Source organism: Dioscorea cayenensis, chromosome 1 (assembly GCF_009730915.1).
Source record: "Dioscorea cayenensis subsp. rotundata cultivar TDr96_F1 chromosome 1, TDr96_F1_v2_PseudoChromosome.rev07_lg8_w22 25.fasta, whole genome shotgun sequence".
NCBI classification, from domain to species: domain Eukaryota; kingdom Viridiplantae; phylum Streptophyta; class Magnoliopsida; order Dioscoreales; family Dioscoreaceae; genus Dioscorea; species Dioscorea cayenensis.
Genome location: NC_052471.1, coordinates 30,220,552 through 30,236,807, shown reverse-complemented (window position 1 = coordinate 30,236,807; position 16,256 = coordinate 30,220,552). Strand labels below are relative to the sequence as shown.

The 16,256-nt window shown below is 40.0% G+C and overlaps 1 pseudogene; it reads left to right on the top strand.

Moving 5' to 3' along the window:
- Window positions 1–10,534: 10,534 nt before the first annotated feature.
- Window positions 10,535–13,054, top strand: LOC120260538 (annotated as a pseudogene).
- Window positions 13,055–16,256: the final 3,202 nt, after the last annotated feature.

Genomic DNA, 16,256 nt, shown 5'->3' with positions numbered 1-16,256 from the left:
GCGCCTAAGGGAAATGTGAAGAGAAACACGTAAGCAAGCAAGGTGTAGTTAGGCTCGAGGGCCCTGGTTCTCGGGTTCCTCCTGAGAGCCCGGTGTCTCAAGGTCTCGGGAGGGAGAGGTCCTCCTTTCGATGTCCCGAGCGCAAGTCCGACATGTTCAAACCAACGCCACGATTATCCTTTATGTTTATAAGTGATTCACTCTCTCGCTCGCCTTGAGGAGGCCTCCGATACCAAAAATGTGGCCTTTGATACCAAAGGTGGCCTTGCGGCCCATTCGATCGAGGAGGCTTTTGGATGATGTCGTGTGTAGCTCTTTTGTTTTTCTTTGTGGGTTGGGAGGGAGGCCGTTGTTCCTCCATTTTGTTGTGTTTTTGTGTTCGCAGCCTAGTGGACCTTTGGTATTTTGTTTGTTCTGATTTTTTTGGAATGAATGTGGTTTATCCACTTTTTCAAAAAGTGACCTTCGCTTTCTCAGCTATTTGTTGTTCCTTTGTTATTTTTCTTATTCGGTTTTTGTGTTTTCTACGTCATGAGTTAGACTTCAACTTTAGTGATTGTTTCCTGCCTTGTATTTGCTTGTTTGTTGTCTTTTATTTCTGCTTTTTCCTTTCACACTTGTTCATTTGTTGTCTTTTGATTCGGTTTTTGTTCTTGTTTTCCTGTTTTTAAATGAATGAACTAGCTTTTATTTATTTTTATAAAAAGTTTTTACAAACTCTCATTAAATGTTACACGTATATATTCCTATATAATACAAATCATAATACAACAATATTAATTTATGAGATAATTGTAGTGTATATTATATTGATATTATAAATGTAATTATGTTAATATATAAGAATATTTTTGTATTTTTATTATTGGGGATGGAACCTCTTTTGGTGGCCCTGGGAATCCACCATGATATTATGCCTACCGATTATTTTCCTATCCATGTTGAGGAAAAATGAAAGAATCTCTACCCCAAATTGAAAGCGAGCCGCCCGTGCCCTTTTGTACAATGGAACACAGTAAAATGATTCACTCAAATTGAGGTATTGTCTACCATGAGATCATTACGCCGATGTAAAGGCGGGTATGTATGGGTTTTTAATTAATTAGTGGTAGTGTCTAAGGGATGGAAACTATACCAAATGAACATCCACAATGCCTTAATATATGGCGATTTGGAGAATAAGGTTTGCATGAAATTGCCTTACACTTACAAGGTAAATGGAGCAAAAAAAGTTTGTTGACTTAGCAAGTTGATCTATGGCTTGTGTTAAGCTTCTCGTGATTGTTCTTCAAGTTGATGTGGGCTCTAACAAATAATGGATTAGTTCAGTCACTTGCGAATTACTCATTATTAATTCACATATCACAAGAATGGAGTATTCATACAACTAGATGTGTATGTGAACAACATTATTCTAATGGATAATAATTCGATTGCTTGTATAAACTTCAAGAGCTATTTGAACAAGCGTTTCACATCAAAGACTTGGGAGCACTCAAATATTTTCATGGTATCAAAGTGGCAAGATCAACATGAGATTTATTTTTGTGCCAACAAAAATACACTTTGGATGTAATATCAAAAGGAATGTATTCGGTAGAAAACTAGCCAAAACTACAATGGAGTAGGGGCAGAAGTTGGCATTGCCAGAAGGAAGAGGGTTGAAAGATGCTTCAAGTTACCGATGATTGATTGGTCGAGTAATTTACTTAATCATCACAAGTCCCAAGATTTCCTATTTAGTGTATGTTTTATCAGTTTGGTACTATTGCCTCGAGAAGAGCATTTTTAGGCTACCAAACTAGTTGTGTGTTACCAAAAAGACAACCAAGCATGGCATTTTGATGCATATAGAGAGGCATATGAGGGTGTCTACCTATTGTGGTTTTAATTGGGTGAGTTGTTCAATCACATGATGATTAGTGAGCAGGATCGATATTTTATCATACCGGCAATCACCAATACATTGGAAGACAAAGAAACAAACAATAGTATCACAATCTTCGATGAGTCACGAATATCTCGCAATGGCGGTAGCTACCAATGAATTTGATTTAGTTAAAATAATTATTAGTATCTTTGTTAGTGATCCACAATGTGGTTAGCTAGTCTTGGGGACCTCTTCAAAGCGAGCAAGTCAAATAATAAAAATAGAGGAGAAAACTAAAAATAACAAATTTGCATGGTTCATCTAATATAGGTTGCGTCCTTAGAACTATTGCAAATTTCTCACTATAGGGATAAAAAAAAGCAAATCTTTATAAGTACTTATAAATACTCAGTCAGTTTTTATCCCAAACCTAAATGCAACTAAAAATAATACAACTCTCACAAGGATCTCACGAAATTCTCTGTACTTTTTGTTCAACTTGGAGATACATCAAATGAGATCTAGAGGAAATACCCTTATTCATAGGCTCATAGCACCATACTATATATGGAAATCAATTATTTTCTTTATCAATACCTCGTTACACATGATAATTAATCTTCTTGATTTCCTTCAGCTATTCATGGTGATATTTCCTTCCTTGATTCTTCAATATTACCTTCCTTGATTTCGATGTCATTATACATAGTAATATTTATTATCTTCTTGATTACCTTCTTTGATTTCCTAACCAATTAATGAGGTTATATTATGACAATTAGTCATCTATTCACATATATAGCAACAAATCTAATTTTTCATAAGTGGATCAATGCACATTGAGATTGACCGCCATTTTTACTAGAAAAATACGGCAAATAAGGAACATCATCACAGAGACAACCGCTATCATAGTTTCAATTTGCGACCATCTTAACCAAGGCTCAACCTAGCTCGATAATAATTTTTAATATTTAATAGCGAAGGCATTCACAATCATCATACGTCATCTTAAGAGTAGGCATTAGAAACATTGGAAACTAGATATTTAATATGTAATTAGTTAGAGAAGATGACAATGTGATTTTTGAAAAAGTGAATAAACCATATACATTAAAAATAGTAGCAAGAAATACAAGATACAAAAAGCCAATCCACTAGCTAAGGAGCAAAAAGATAATAGGAACAAAGCTGAGTCTCCTCAAAACCCAAATCACCCTACAAGAACTACCCCACACTACCGTCTCCGTGATCGCCTCGAGTGTGGGGCGCCCATACACCTCCATCGGATCGAGGTCTAAGGAACTCTAGGCTGTGCCGGATAGAAGAGATAAAGTCCTCAAGCTTTACTCTCAAACCATTAGGAGTTGCAAAAAACTAAGATAAAAATCAAATGATCGGGTTTTACCAAAAAATAGAGTTCGGGACTCCATCATTTATCATTTCTCGCAAATTAAATGGACCACACAAAAGTTTTAACCACCCCATCCACAAACACCCAGACTGAAGGTCTCCTCCAAAACTCAAATCACCCACAATGTGATTTTTTGGTAAATAAGTTTTACCTTATTTTTGAATTTATAGAGTTGGCATATTGACTACTACATATACCCATGTATAACTTCTCCAAAGAACAAGAGATGCCCAACAATGCTTCCAAAAGAATTGCGAGATCGGGAGGCGTGAGGGAGCGACGGGCGTGTCTACAGTACGGTGATGGACTCTTTGCATGGTGATCTCCTTGGCAGGCTTGGAGGAAACTTTGTTCGTTCTCGAGGGGGAAAGAGATATGGAACTCATAGAAGGCATTCACAGCCGCACCTCAGACCCCTCTCCGATCACTGACGGAGGAGGTCGGGATCACCCTCCCGATTGGGTCTTTCGGGTTCGTTAGGGGAGGGAACTTCATTTCGCAGTCATGCGAGCCCCTCGATTGCACTCCGTTGTTTGCGGAGGACCATCCAGTTAGGGAGAAGGAGGTGAGTAGTGAAAACTCACAGTCCGAGGACTGGGAACAGGTGGTTCGCTAGAAAAACAATCGTAGTCCAGGCTCCCCTTCTCTCTCTCTCCTTACCCGGCCGGACGGGAATTAAACGATCCGGATCCTCGCCTTCTTGCGGACACACGCCTTCGATCCTCCCACAAGACCTCTGAGTGTAGACATCTCTTAACTTGCAAGAGATGTGGTGGCGCTGAGCATTTGGCAATCAACTGCAGGGTGGAGTTGCCTTCTCCACCGCGAGGTAGGCGTGCTTGCGACCTAAGGCGAGAGAAAGAGACCACGTGGAGTTTCGTAATGAGAAAGCGCCGGTTCGGGATCGCAACCATCCTTTTCGCACCTCTCTCTCTCTGCATCTCTTCAATTCAAGAGACTGCTAAAAGCTGCTGGAAGAAGCTCTCCAAGGTGGTGGTTCTTGACATCGTCTCCGGCCAAACTAATGAAGAGATTTTTGTTGGAGTTCTTCACGGGTGTGTTGAACATGCCAAGAGTGGAAGCCGTCTATGAGTCACGGGGTAATTCTTACCGCCTCTCTCGCAATAGAAGAAGAAGTCATCAAGGTTAGCAAGGTGGGTAAAGTTAGCTTACCTTCGAGAATGGGACCATGTGTGTTCTCCATCGCTCCGTGGACGGCGGACATCAGTGCAGTGGGTGCAGCCGCCGGAAAAGGACAGGTCCTCCTCCTTTGGAACCTTCCCTTGCATGCATGGACTTGGACGGTGTTGGTGGAGTTGCTGCGGCCGATAGGGGAGCTGGTTGCCATCCCACACCCGAGCAAACCACACAAGTTTTTCCTCTCCAGTGACAGTGCGTTTCGCCATGCGTTGTTCTACCACACAAGGTGGCTTTTCGACTTTTGGAATGAGGAAGTTCATCATCCTCATCACAGACAATAAGCTACCATTCCCTCCTTTTCGAAAAGACATCGGAAAAAATATGTCTATCTTGCGACGAGTCCGAGCGAGGGAGAGTTTGCGATGTCGTTGTCGAGCAACAACGAAGAATGAGCGCACTCCTCTTTGAATCGAAGGGGAAAGGAGGTGATGGTGGAGGAGGTCCGGTCCACCGACTGATCGAGTCGAAGGGAGAGGAAGTCGAATGATTTGCAGGTATCTCCGACGGAGGAGGAGAGTCCTTTAAGCGTCCCTGATGGATCACTCGAGAGCCCGTCGGTGACGCGCTCCGGGGTCGCTATATTATCTCGGACCCACCCACGTGAGCATGGCTCCAGGGGTCCCGACGTCCCTCCCCGGAGATGGAGGGAAGTCGCGATGGCCGCGCGATGCGACGGAGTTCCGCCTTGGTCCGATGGTCGGGCCTCATGGAAACCGATCCAGCGATTGACACGCTTTTGTCCAGTGGTCATATGACGATGAACACATAAAGCTCAACTCTCTGAAACCTCGGCATTGAAGGACAATGATGTCGCAACGTCATTGGCCGAGGATGTCGGGATGCATGGTAACATGCAGAACACGTTGACAATGACCGTTGCCCATTGGTGCAACGGCTCGAGGTTGTCGACTCGCGGGGCCCCACTTTGACACTCGAACCAGCGAGAGAACAAAATGGGTCTTGTGGGCGAAATTCAAAAATGAATACGGGCCCAGCTTGGCTAACTCACGATGGGCCCGGATTGAAATGTTCAAGTTGGGCCCAGCTTGACTAAAGCAGGGATGGGCCTTCATTCGGGACCACCTAATGTATCAACTGGAGACCAAGTTGGGCCAATTTCAGAACCCAATGATGCTAAATCAGATCTTGGGAGGCCAGAAATCTCTCAACAATCACATGGAGGCACACCATTGGCCAAAGATATTTTTGTGACCCCACAAAGGCCACCCCCAACTATCACCTCCGCCCTAATTTCAAATGGGTCTTCATGCACGGTGTATGGACCTTGGTTCTGGCAGATTTTTCAAGGACATCTTGTCTTCATTATCTCGTGATGATGACAGGTTGCAGATTACTCAGATGGAAATTTGGAGTGAAGAAAATCACATTGAGACCTTATCACCGAATAATGAGCATCATGATTTTGGAGGATGCGATCGTGATATGGATAGCTCCGACAATCGTGCTTACGAGGACTCGAATCGACTTTGAGGAGAAGATTAAGCAGCTACTCCACGCAAGGCAAGTTGATGACCCTGCGCGAGAGTACCGAGGGCGAAGTGAATGACAAAAGAAACCTTCCTCCGGTGGAGCGGGAGAAAGCAGGGGTTTGTCTCACAGCCACCCAAATCAGTTAAGAAGAATGGGACTACTACTTCTACCCGATAAGAAGGTACTTCCTCTACCCCTCTTCTTATTACTGAATGGTCTAATATTCAATTACAGAACTATTGCTCTGCTTGTGGAATTTCTTTTGATTCGATGCATCATAGGGATAGCTGTTTCTCTTATTTACGCATGCTTGAATCACAACGCTCATCCCCTAAGGGGGATCTTGCGGGTACCTCTGGGGTAGGGACCGTCTTGGGAAAACAATAGTTTGTTAATGAATATTATTACCTGGAATGTAAGAGGTCTAGGGATGCCTTCAAAGCATTTCCTAGTTGGAGATTTTCTTCAACTTCACCATACCGATATCTATTGCCTCCAAGAATCCAAACTTAGCATGATCGATCCGACTACTTGGTGATCAATTGGCTGACCCTGTTTGGACAAATTCTCTTTTGTTCCTGCGATTGGGTCCGCTGGTGGAATAATTATCGGTTGGAATAACAATTTATTTGAAGGAAATCTGAAATTTAAGGGATCGTTTAGCCTGACTTTAGAATTCACTAATAAGGCGACTAGAGTCATTTAGATTTGTACCGCGGTTAATGGTCCCAACAGTAGGCTTCTTAAAAAAGAATTTTGGGACGAGATTAGACTTAGCGCTCCACACCCATCGCTGCCGTGGGTGATTTGTGGAGACTTCAATTCCATCTTTGACCAAGCTGACAAATCAAATAGAACATACCATCGGGAAGACATCCAGTTAGCCCAAAATCTACTCATGGACCTTCACTTATTGGAACCACCCTCTTTTGGGAAACATTTCACTTGGACCAATGGCTAAGTAGATCCGATACGGGTGAAACTGACAGCTTTTCTAGTTAATGCCATCTGGAATAAGTCTATTTTCGAAGAAGTCCTCCAAAAATTGCCTCCCGAGATTGGGATTGGATCATGTTCCAATTAGACTTGAGTCGGAATACATATCCCCAAACTCATGACCCCTTTCGTTTTGAAAAGGCTTTGGCTCTCGTGAGTAACTTCTTGGATTTAATCAAAGAGTGGTGGGATGCTCCCCAACTGGTGGGCTGTGGGGCCTTTATCATGGCTAAGAAGATTGCACTTTTAAGGGACCAGCTGAGGAATTGGGCCAAAGTGGATTTTTGGCTCAATCAAGCGAAAAAGTTGGTCCCTCTTGCATGAAATAGGGATTACGGGACGCATTGAAGGAATTAAGGCCCCTTACGGATGAGGAACGAGGGAAAGACAATGCGATCAAAGTGGAAATGTTTTCGATCCTCAAAGAAGAAGAGATATATTGGAAACAAAGGGCGCGAATATCTTGGCTCAAAGAAGGGGACAAAAATCTTGGTTTTTCACTCGGTGGCAATGGTCGTGAGGACTAGAAATTTCATCCCGGGGTTTGGCATGATAACCAAAGAGTGGAGGATACTGAAAAAGGATTGGAGCCTCCTTTACCTCCTTTTACAAAAACCTCTTTGGTTCTACTTAAGAGCAGCGCATCTGCCTGGACTGGGCTAGCCTTCTTGGACAAAAGTTTCATCATGACCTCACGGCGTTAGACGTTCCTTTCTCTCAGGAGGAAATTAGGATTGTTGTCTTTGGCATGAGTGCAGATAAAGCCCATGGACCGGATGGTTTTCCCATCTTATTCTTTCAGAAGTGTTGGGATATTGTTAAGTTTGACATCTTCAAGCTTTGTGAAGATTTTTACTTTGGGAACGCTAATATGGAAAGAATTAACTGGGCCAACATTACTCTAATTCCCAAATGTCATTCTCCTGATAATCCGTCCCAATATCTTCCTATCAACCTTATCAATTCGACCCTGAAGATTGTGTCAAAAAGATTGGGGAATTAATTGATTCGACACAGTCAGCATTCACTAAAGGTCGTTGTATTATTGACAATATTGCCACAGCCCAAGAACTCATCTTCCACATGCAAAAACATAGGCTTCAGGGCTTGATTTTAAAAGTGGATTTTTTCAAAGCCTTCGACACTGTTGACTGGACCTTTCTCCTGGATTTACTTCGTGCACGAGGGTTTAGTGAAAAATGGATAGGGTGGATACATACGATCCTAATGAGTTCCAAGGCTTCTTTCCTTATTAACGGAACTCAATGTGGATATGTTCGCTACCGCAGGGGTCTTCGTCAGGGGAATCCACTATCGCCATTGCTATTTGTTCTGGTAATGGATGTGCTAAGCACAATGTTCAATAATGCCCTACGCTCTGGGATCCTTCACGGGGTTGCATTTGGCGATAGTGGGGAAAAGATGTGTCATCTCCAATTCGTTGATGACCTACTTGTAATGACAACTGGGGGAAAAGAAGATCTTCGCATCATTAAGCTGATTCTATTCTTATTTGAGGGGCTTTCGGGCTCAAAGTGAATTTCAACAAAACTTGCTTGTATTCCTCCCAAAGAAAAGCTGAGCCCCACGCCCCACTTGGCAAGCATCTTGCCTGTATCACCGATATTTTTGTCATTGGTCTACTTGGGAGTTCCTATCTCTGAGGGGTCGACCAAGAAGGCGAGATGGGATGCTACGATTGCCAAAATTCGAAGTAGGCTTGCAACTTGGAAATCCAAATTACTTTCTCTTGGGGGGCGACTTACCCTGCTCAATTCAGTGCTCTCCGCTATTCCAACTTACTGGATGTCGATTTTTAAATTACCCTGATGGGTGATCAGTTGTATCGACAAAATTCGTAGAGATTTCCTCTGGTCTGGACCGGATGCACAACAATCCAAAATGACACTAGTAGGGTGGTCGAGGCTCTGCAAATCTCGCTGAGCATGGTGGTTGGGGTGTTCTAAAGATCTTACCACCCTTCAACAATGCCTTGCTTAGTAAATGGTGGTGGAAAAATCATAAATGGTCGGTAGTGGTGTGGAGAATTAGTTTTCGAGGCAAACTATTTTTAGGAATTTTTCCCTCTTGGAATCTTTTCCACAAGCACCTGTACAAGAGATTCTTTCTTCCCGAATGGTATTCTCCCATGTCTTGCCGGCCTTCCGCAAAAATCTTACTCCTATCATTCGTGATGGTGCATTTACTCTTTTTTGGCTTGATAGCTGGGTGGAGGGGTGTGCACCGGCGGATATCTGGCCAAATCTTTTTCGAGGGGTGCACTATTCAAGGAATGCACTATTAAGGATCTTCTTTGGAAGGCGACTTCCCTATCCTGTTGGAGGATTTTTCTGTGGCCCGGGAGATGGTTGCCCAGATTAATTCAACTCACGTTTTGGGCAAAGGATGATGTCAACCCGGAAACTTACTACGCTAATCGGGGAGTTTCACTTTGTCAAATCATTCTACAATTTTACGAGCGATGGCGGGGTTAAGATGCGGATTTACATTGACAATCCTTAAAGGGCTCTGTCCCAAGAAAATCAATCTGTTCAACTGGCTGGCTCGTGCAAACAAAATCTTAACTTTGGAAAATCTCAGTGCGTGAGATGTAACCATTATCCCTCGATCACATGTGTTTTATGTCACGCTAACGTTGAATCGAGTGATCACCTCCTTGTCCAATGTCGATTGGTTTCACACATTTTGGAATAGCCGACACGGATTTTGAGGAGGTCCCTACGTCACTAGCGACCAATGGGGTGCTTGGAGGAAAAAGCAAATAAAAACCTCTTATTTTTCCTCTAGGATTTGATTGCTAGGTATCCACTTTGGAATATTTGGGCTGAGCGAAATGCCGCGATTTTCAGATCTACTTATTGTACAAGCTGTCTATTATTATTATTAAGATTGAACATATGCTTCTTTCTACGAGTTATCTGCATTTGATCGAAAAGAAGGCAAAATTGGAGAGCGTCATGGCGAAGGTCAAGCCGTAGCCTTGATTTTTCTCTCCTTTGGACGACCCAGCGTCCCCACGGGGCCTACCGAACTCTGGCGCGATTTAGTTTTGGCTAGATGAGGTTCTCCCTAGAGGACTCCTCCTCAGGATGCTTTTTGAGTCCAGTGGTTGTTGTTGGGACCACATCTTGCGGCTTTTTTCTGTGTCTTCTCTTGCTCTTTCATCTGTGGGGTAGTCTGGATTTTTTACGTGTCTAGGGTTGACCGTTTTACTCTTAATGCTTGTGGTTTTTATCCGCTTTTCATTCCCTCTCTTTTTACTACTTATAATCTACCTCGATCTATTCAAAGCGCATGTTTCTCATTTCAAATGCTCACTGCACATGCTGAGCATAATATAACAAACTGATTCCATGCGCAAGCTGCTTCTGGCGCACATCGTACCTAATAATAAGCATGTATACCACTGAAAAATATATATATATATATATATATAGACCACACATGCATCAACCATTCAATTCAAAACTCGTGAGCGCATTACAACTTTGATTATATGGCTTAATTACCAACCTTTGGCTGCCTGTGCACGCTAAAAATAATATTTTGTCTCCAAGAATGACCACCACCAACCACACTACACTCGTTTTTGGACCGGTTGGTTCTTCACCAACCCATGTATAATTCATGCGGGCTTAATTCATGAGACAATTTCCTTCATCTTGCATCATATCCCCAGCAACCCAACAATCTCAAGCATCTATTTAACAACTCTATGCTCTTCATCACCGATCATCAAAACAACTAGTTATAGCTAGCTAGCTCTTGATCACCACCTCATCACAGTTGTGTTATTTCATTTACTCTCAGTTCATCTATGGAAAGCATTTGCCAGAAGGTGATCAAGAATGATCCTTTGAACTGGAATGCAGCAGCGGAGTCGATGGCCGGAAGCCATCTTGATGAAGTGAAGAGGATGGTGGAGGAGTTCAGGAAGCCTGTTGTCAGATTAGAAGGTGCCAACTTGAAGATCTCTCAGGTAGCTGCAGTAGCTGCTGCTGCTGCAACTGCAATTAATGATGATGATGATGATGAAGATGAAAAAAGTAGTGAAGGTGGAGAGCTCTCAGAGGAGGCCAGACCAAGAGTGAAGGCAAGCAGTGATTGGGTGATGAATAGCATGAGCAATGGAACTGATAGTTATGGTGTCACTACCGGTTTTTGGCGCCACCTCTCATCGGAGAACAAAGCAGGGCTCTGCTCTTCAAACAGAGCTCATTAGGTGAATGTTTATATATAAATGTATATATATTATTGTATTATTCTTCAGATAACTAAATAGAATAATTTTTCTATTTATGCAGATTTCTGAATGCTGGAATCTTTGGGGAATGGTCAAGAATCAGGGGAACACATTACCAGCTCCAGCAACAAGAGCTGCAATGCTAGTCAGAATCAACACTCTCTTGCAGGGATATTCTGGCATTCGCTTTGAGATTTTAGAAGCCATCACCAGCTTTCTCAACAGTAATGTCACACCGTGCTTGCCTCTCAGAGGGACTATCACTGCTTCTGGTGATCTTGTTCCCCTGTCCTACATTGCTGGATTGCTAACTGGTCGCCCAAACTCCAAAGCCGTAGGTCCTGATGGCAAGAAGATTGATGCTACAAAGGCCTTTAAAGCTTGCTGGAATCTCCAGTGACTTTTTTGAGTTGCAACCAAAGGAGGGTCTTGCTTTAGTTAATGGCACAGCTGTTGGCTCTGGCTTAGCTTCAATTGTTCTCTTTGAAGCTAACATTCTCGCTGTTCTCTCTGAAGTCATGTCTGCGGTGTTCTGTGAAGTTATGCAAGGAAAACCAGAGTACACTGATCACCTCACTCACAAACTGAGCACCATCCCGGCCAGATTGAAGCGGCAGCCATCATGGAACATATATTGGATGGTAGTTCATACATGAAGATGGCCAAGAAGATTCATGAGCTTGACCCTCTTCAGAAGCCTAAAGCAAGACAGATATGCTCTTCGTACTTCTCCTCAATGGCTCGGTCCTCAGATTGAAGTCATACGTGCGGCAACAAAAATCCATTGAAAGAGATCAACTCTGTGAATGACAACCCATTGATTGATGTCTCTAGAGATGAAAGGCTCTCCATGGTGGTAACTTCCAAGGGACACCAATTGGTGTCTCAATGGACAACACTCGTCTGGCTCTTGCTGCTATTGGGAAGCTTATGTTTTGCTCAGTTTTCAGAGCTTGTTAATGATTTCTACAACAATGGCTTGCCTTCCAATCTCTCAGGTGGAAGGAATCCAAGCTTAGACTATGGACTCAAAGGTGGTGAAATTGCTATGGCATCTTACTGCTCGGAGCTTCAAGCTCTGGCCAACCCTGTCACTAATCATGTCCAGAGTGCAGAGCAACACAACCAAGATGTCAACTCTTTGGGTTTGATTTCTGCCAGAAAAACAGCAGAAGCAATAGAGATACTGAAGCTCATGTCATCCACTTTTCTTAGTTGGTCTTTGTCAAGCCATTGACTTGAGACATTTGGAGGAGAATCTCAGGAGCACTGTGAAGAACACTGTTAGCAAGTTGCCAAGAGGGTGCTGACGGTGGGATCAAATGGAGAGGTTCATCCTGCCAGATTTTGTGAGAAAGACTTGATCAAAGTGATTGACAGGGAGTATGTCTTCTCATACATTGATGATCCTTGCAGCTACACATATCCACTGATGCAGAAACTAAGGCAAGTTCTTGTTGAGCATGCACTCAATAAAAATGCAGAGAAAGAGAAGGATGCAAGCACTTCAGTGTTTCAAAAGATTGTAGCTTTTGAAGAGGAGTTGAAGAAACTCCTGCCAAAAGAGGTGGAGAGTGCAAGGATTGCTTATGACAATGGAAACTCTGCCATTGCAAACAGGATAGTGGAGTGCAGGTCATATCCACTTTACAGTTTTGTGAGGGAAGAGCTGGGAACTGAACTTCTAACTGGTGAAAAACAAAAGTCACCGGGTGAGGGAGTTTGATAAGATCTTCATTGCCATCTCACAAGGAAGGTGATAGACCCATTGCTGGAGTGTTTGAGGGATTGGAATGGTGCTCCATTGCCTTTGTGCTGAGAAAGAAATGATCTATTATTCTCTCATTTTTCTATATTGCTAGCTATTTCTCTTGGTTTTCTCACATTTGATTTAAAAATAAAAATATGTAATAGCTGGATTGCATACCATGTAATTTGTGTTATTTGTTCAAGTTCTTAACTGTGAAGTAGTTTTGTGATAAGATCTCATCTCATGCATCTCCACTGATTCCTTACTACTAATATGTTACCCACCTTTTTCATCATGAGCAGCCAGCTAGCACCAACCATTTTGGCATTAGTCCGCACTGGTTTGTGGACTTCATGGTTCTTCACTAGCCCATGTTTTTAGTCCAATTTAGCAGCCATGAATGATGTATTTCCTTCTCATCTCTCTCTTTCACACTGTGTATATAAATATATATTGTGGTTAAAATCCTGACACATATAATGTTCAATCTTCACAAGTTCAATTATTAATTTAGGATTAAAAGAGTTCTTGGAGAATGGAAAGTTGAATAGTTCGTAATTGACAGGTTGGCCTGATTTTTCAAACAGATGGCTGCCCCATGTTTCAATTTTTCCAACTTCAACTAGTTTTCATTAGTTTCATTTTATTAGTCTAACTATCAGACGAACTAATAGTCTGACACCTATTAATTAAAAAAAAATAAAAATATATATGTAAATATTGGTCATAAATTGAATCAATTGCAAATAATATGTTATATTAGAACTTACTTAAATAATTTATATATAACATGATTATTTTAAAATATAATAGTACATTAAGGGAAGGTATTAGAGAAGCAATGATGGACAACAGTTAATTTAATAGATATAAAATGAGATACTCAACCATAAATCAGCCAGAAATGCTTAAAAATTTATTATTTATTTACTAAAAATTTAAAAATTATTACTTTGAATGATGATGCACTCTCATGTTTATCACGCGCACATGAGACTCTTATGTTTTATCATTGGTATAGTTATTCATGTTTTTTTTTTGTCATAATTTACTTATTAAATTTAATATTTCCTGCTATACTTGTGCAATAAAATATTATATATATAAATTGATGAATGTAACGCAATCTCTTAACTATACGGACAGAAGATTGTATTTATTTTTTACGTCCTACATAATATATATATATATATATATATATATATACATATATGTCATGTTTGCAAGTCAATTCAAACACTAGCAATATTTGCGAAAAATATATGAAGTTTTGTTAAAAAAATAATTTAATCATTAATCATGCTATTAATATTAGACTAATTATTATCTATAACAAAACCTAATTCACTATTAGTATTCACTATAAGTTTTAAGTCTATTAGGTGAAAATAATTGTAAGAAAATCCTACTTTGTACTGTCTTTTTCTATTTAATAAATCTATGGTTTATCCACATTTATCTCAAAAAAAAAAAAAAATTGTAAGAAAACCCAAGAACTAGGCCCATTATATACACACAACTTGATGTGCAACATTTATAAAAATAAAGAAAGAGTAGAATATTAGCTCTCTATATTACAGTTTCTACAAAATAAATTAAAAAAAAATTGAAGAGGAGAAGATAGGCAATATACAAATTCTAAGTAAAGGCCCGCTTGTACTTGTTTGTACTGTGTTTTTGTACTCTTATTTGTGTCGTTTATTTTTAATTTAATAAAATTATGGTTTATTTATTTTAAAAAAAAATTGTAATAATTCATTAGTAGTTGGAGTGGCATTAATTTTATTAGAGATTTTTGAAGGGAGGGAATTGAATTGATCCCAACCAAACCAATTGATATCAAGTGATAACATTGAATTTTGACAACTTTGAAAGTGGTGGGTTCAATAGATTTGGTTGAAGATGAAACTAATAATTAAAAGAAAGAAAGAAAGTGAGGATCTAGTGGAGGAGTAATCCTTTGTTGAGCTCTATATATAAAAGAGCCAACCTTTTAAAAGAAAAAGGTAGTGACTTTTTTGGTGGAAAAGTTTTATTCTACTGCCCAACAAAACAACATGGAGAAGTGGCCATGGATCACAGCCTCCACTTTTTAGACCACTAATGCTTTTCTTATATATATATATATATATATATATATATATATGTTTGTATTATTTAAGTTTAACTGAATTAATTGGCTGAACTAATTGATTATAGTCAAGTTGGTTAAGTTAGATTTAATTGGAGTTTATTAAGAAATAAAGATTCTTGAATACAGGGTGTAAATAAGAAATTAGCATTAATTACCATTTAAGATAAGCCTATCTATAATTAATTGTATATTATAATAGCATATATAGTATTTTATGCAGAAAGCATAATATAAATTTAGAATGGTAAATAAAAAGCTTCTGAATAAAGTTTAAAAAAAAACCATGAGATACTTGTCATATACTTCTAAGGAAGCTACTTATTAGGATTTGAGCTGCCTTTTACTAGTTAACTACTTTATAACATAGAAATTATATTTTGTTAGTTTAGCGTTTATTTGATATATATATATATATATATATACACATGAAAGCAATAACAAACGATAAAATTAAAAATAAAAAAATAAAAAATAAAAAAAGAAGATAAAACCTATCACCATAGAACAATAAGGTAAATATGATTTAACTAAATTTGCAAATTAAGTGATATAGCAGTGGCTTAATTTACTAAATATTATGTTATCATACTCAAACTTTAAAATATTTTTTTATAAATCTTAATTCAATTACACCTAGATTCAGTCCAGACTATACCTTACTATTGCTCTCTTTAATTAGATATAATTATCTAAATTATCTAAGCACATCCACCACCATCACATATTCTCAAAATTTTCTCATAATTTAAAAAAATATATAAATATTTGGTTAGGACCAGAGATTGACCACCCAGTACATCGTTTAGTTGGCTGGAGAAACTTGTGTCGTCCACGCAATCAAGGAGGCTGGGGTATCCTCAGACCTAGCAAGTTTAATCATGCCCTCCCCGGAGAAGTGGTGGTGAAAGTTCATGATGATGCTGATCGATTTGCACTGCATGATCATACAATTTAACTATGGGCTCGGACTCGTTGGAATATGTTCTCAAGGTGCAGCGTGCGGGATCTCTTTCTTTTGGAAAGATGTTATTAGCTCTACATCAGGGCGTTAAGATGTTGTATCTTAAATAAAGTTAACTCAGGAATGGAGACTCTTTTTTGGAAATATCAATGGCTGGATGGTAAAGCACCTATGTA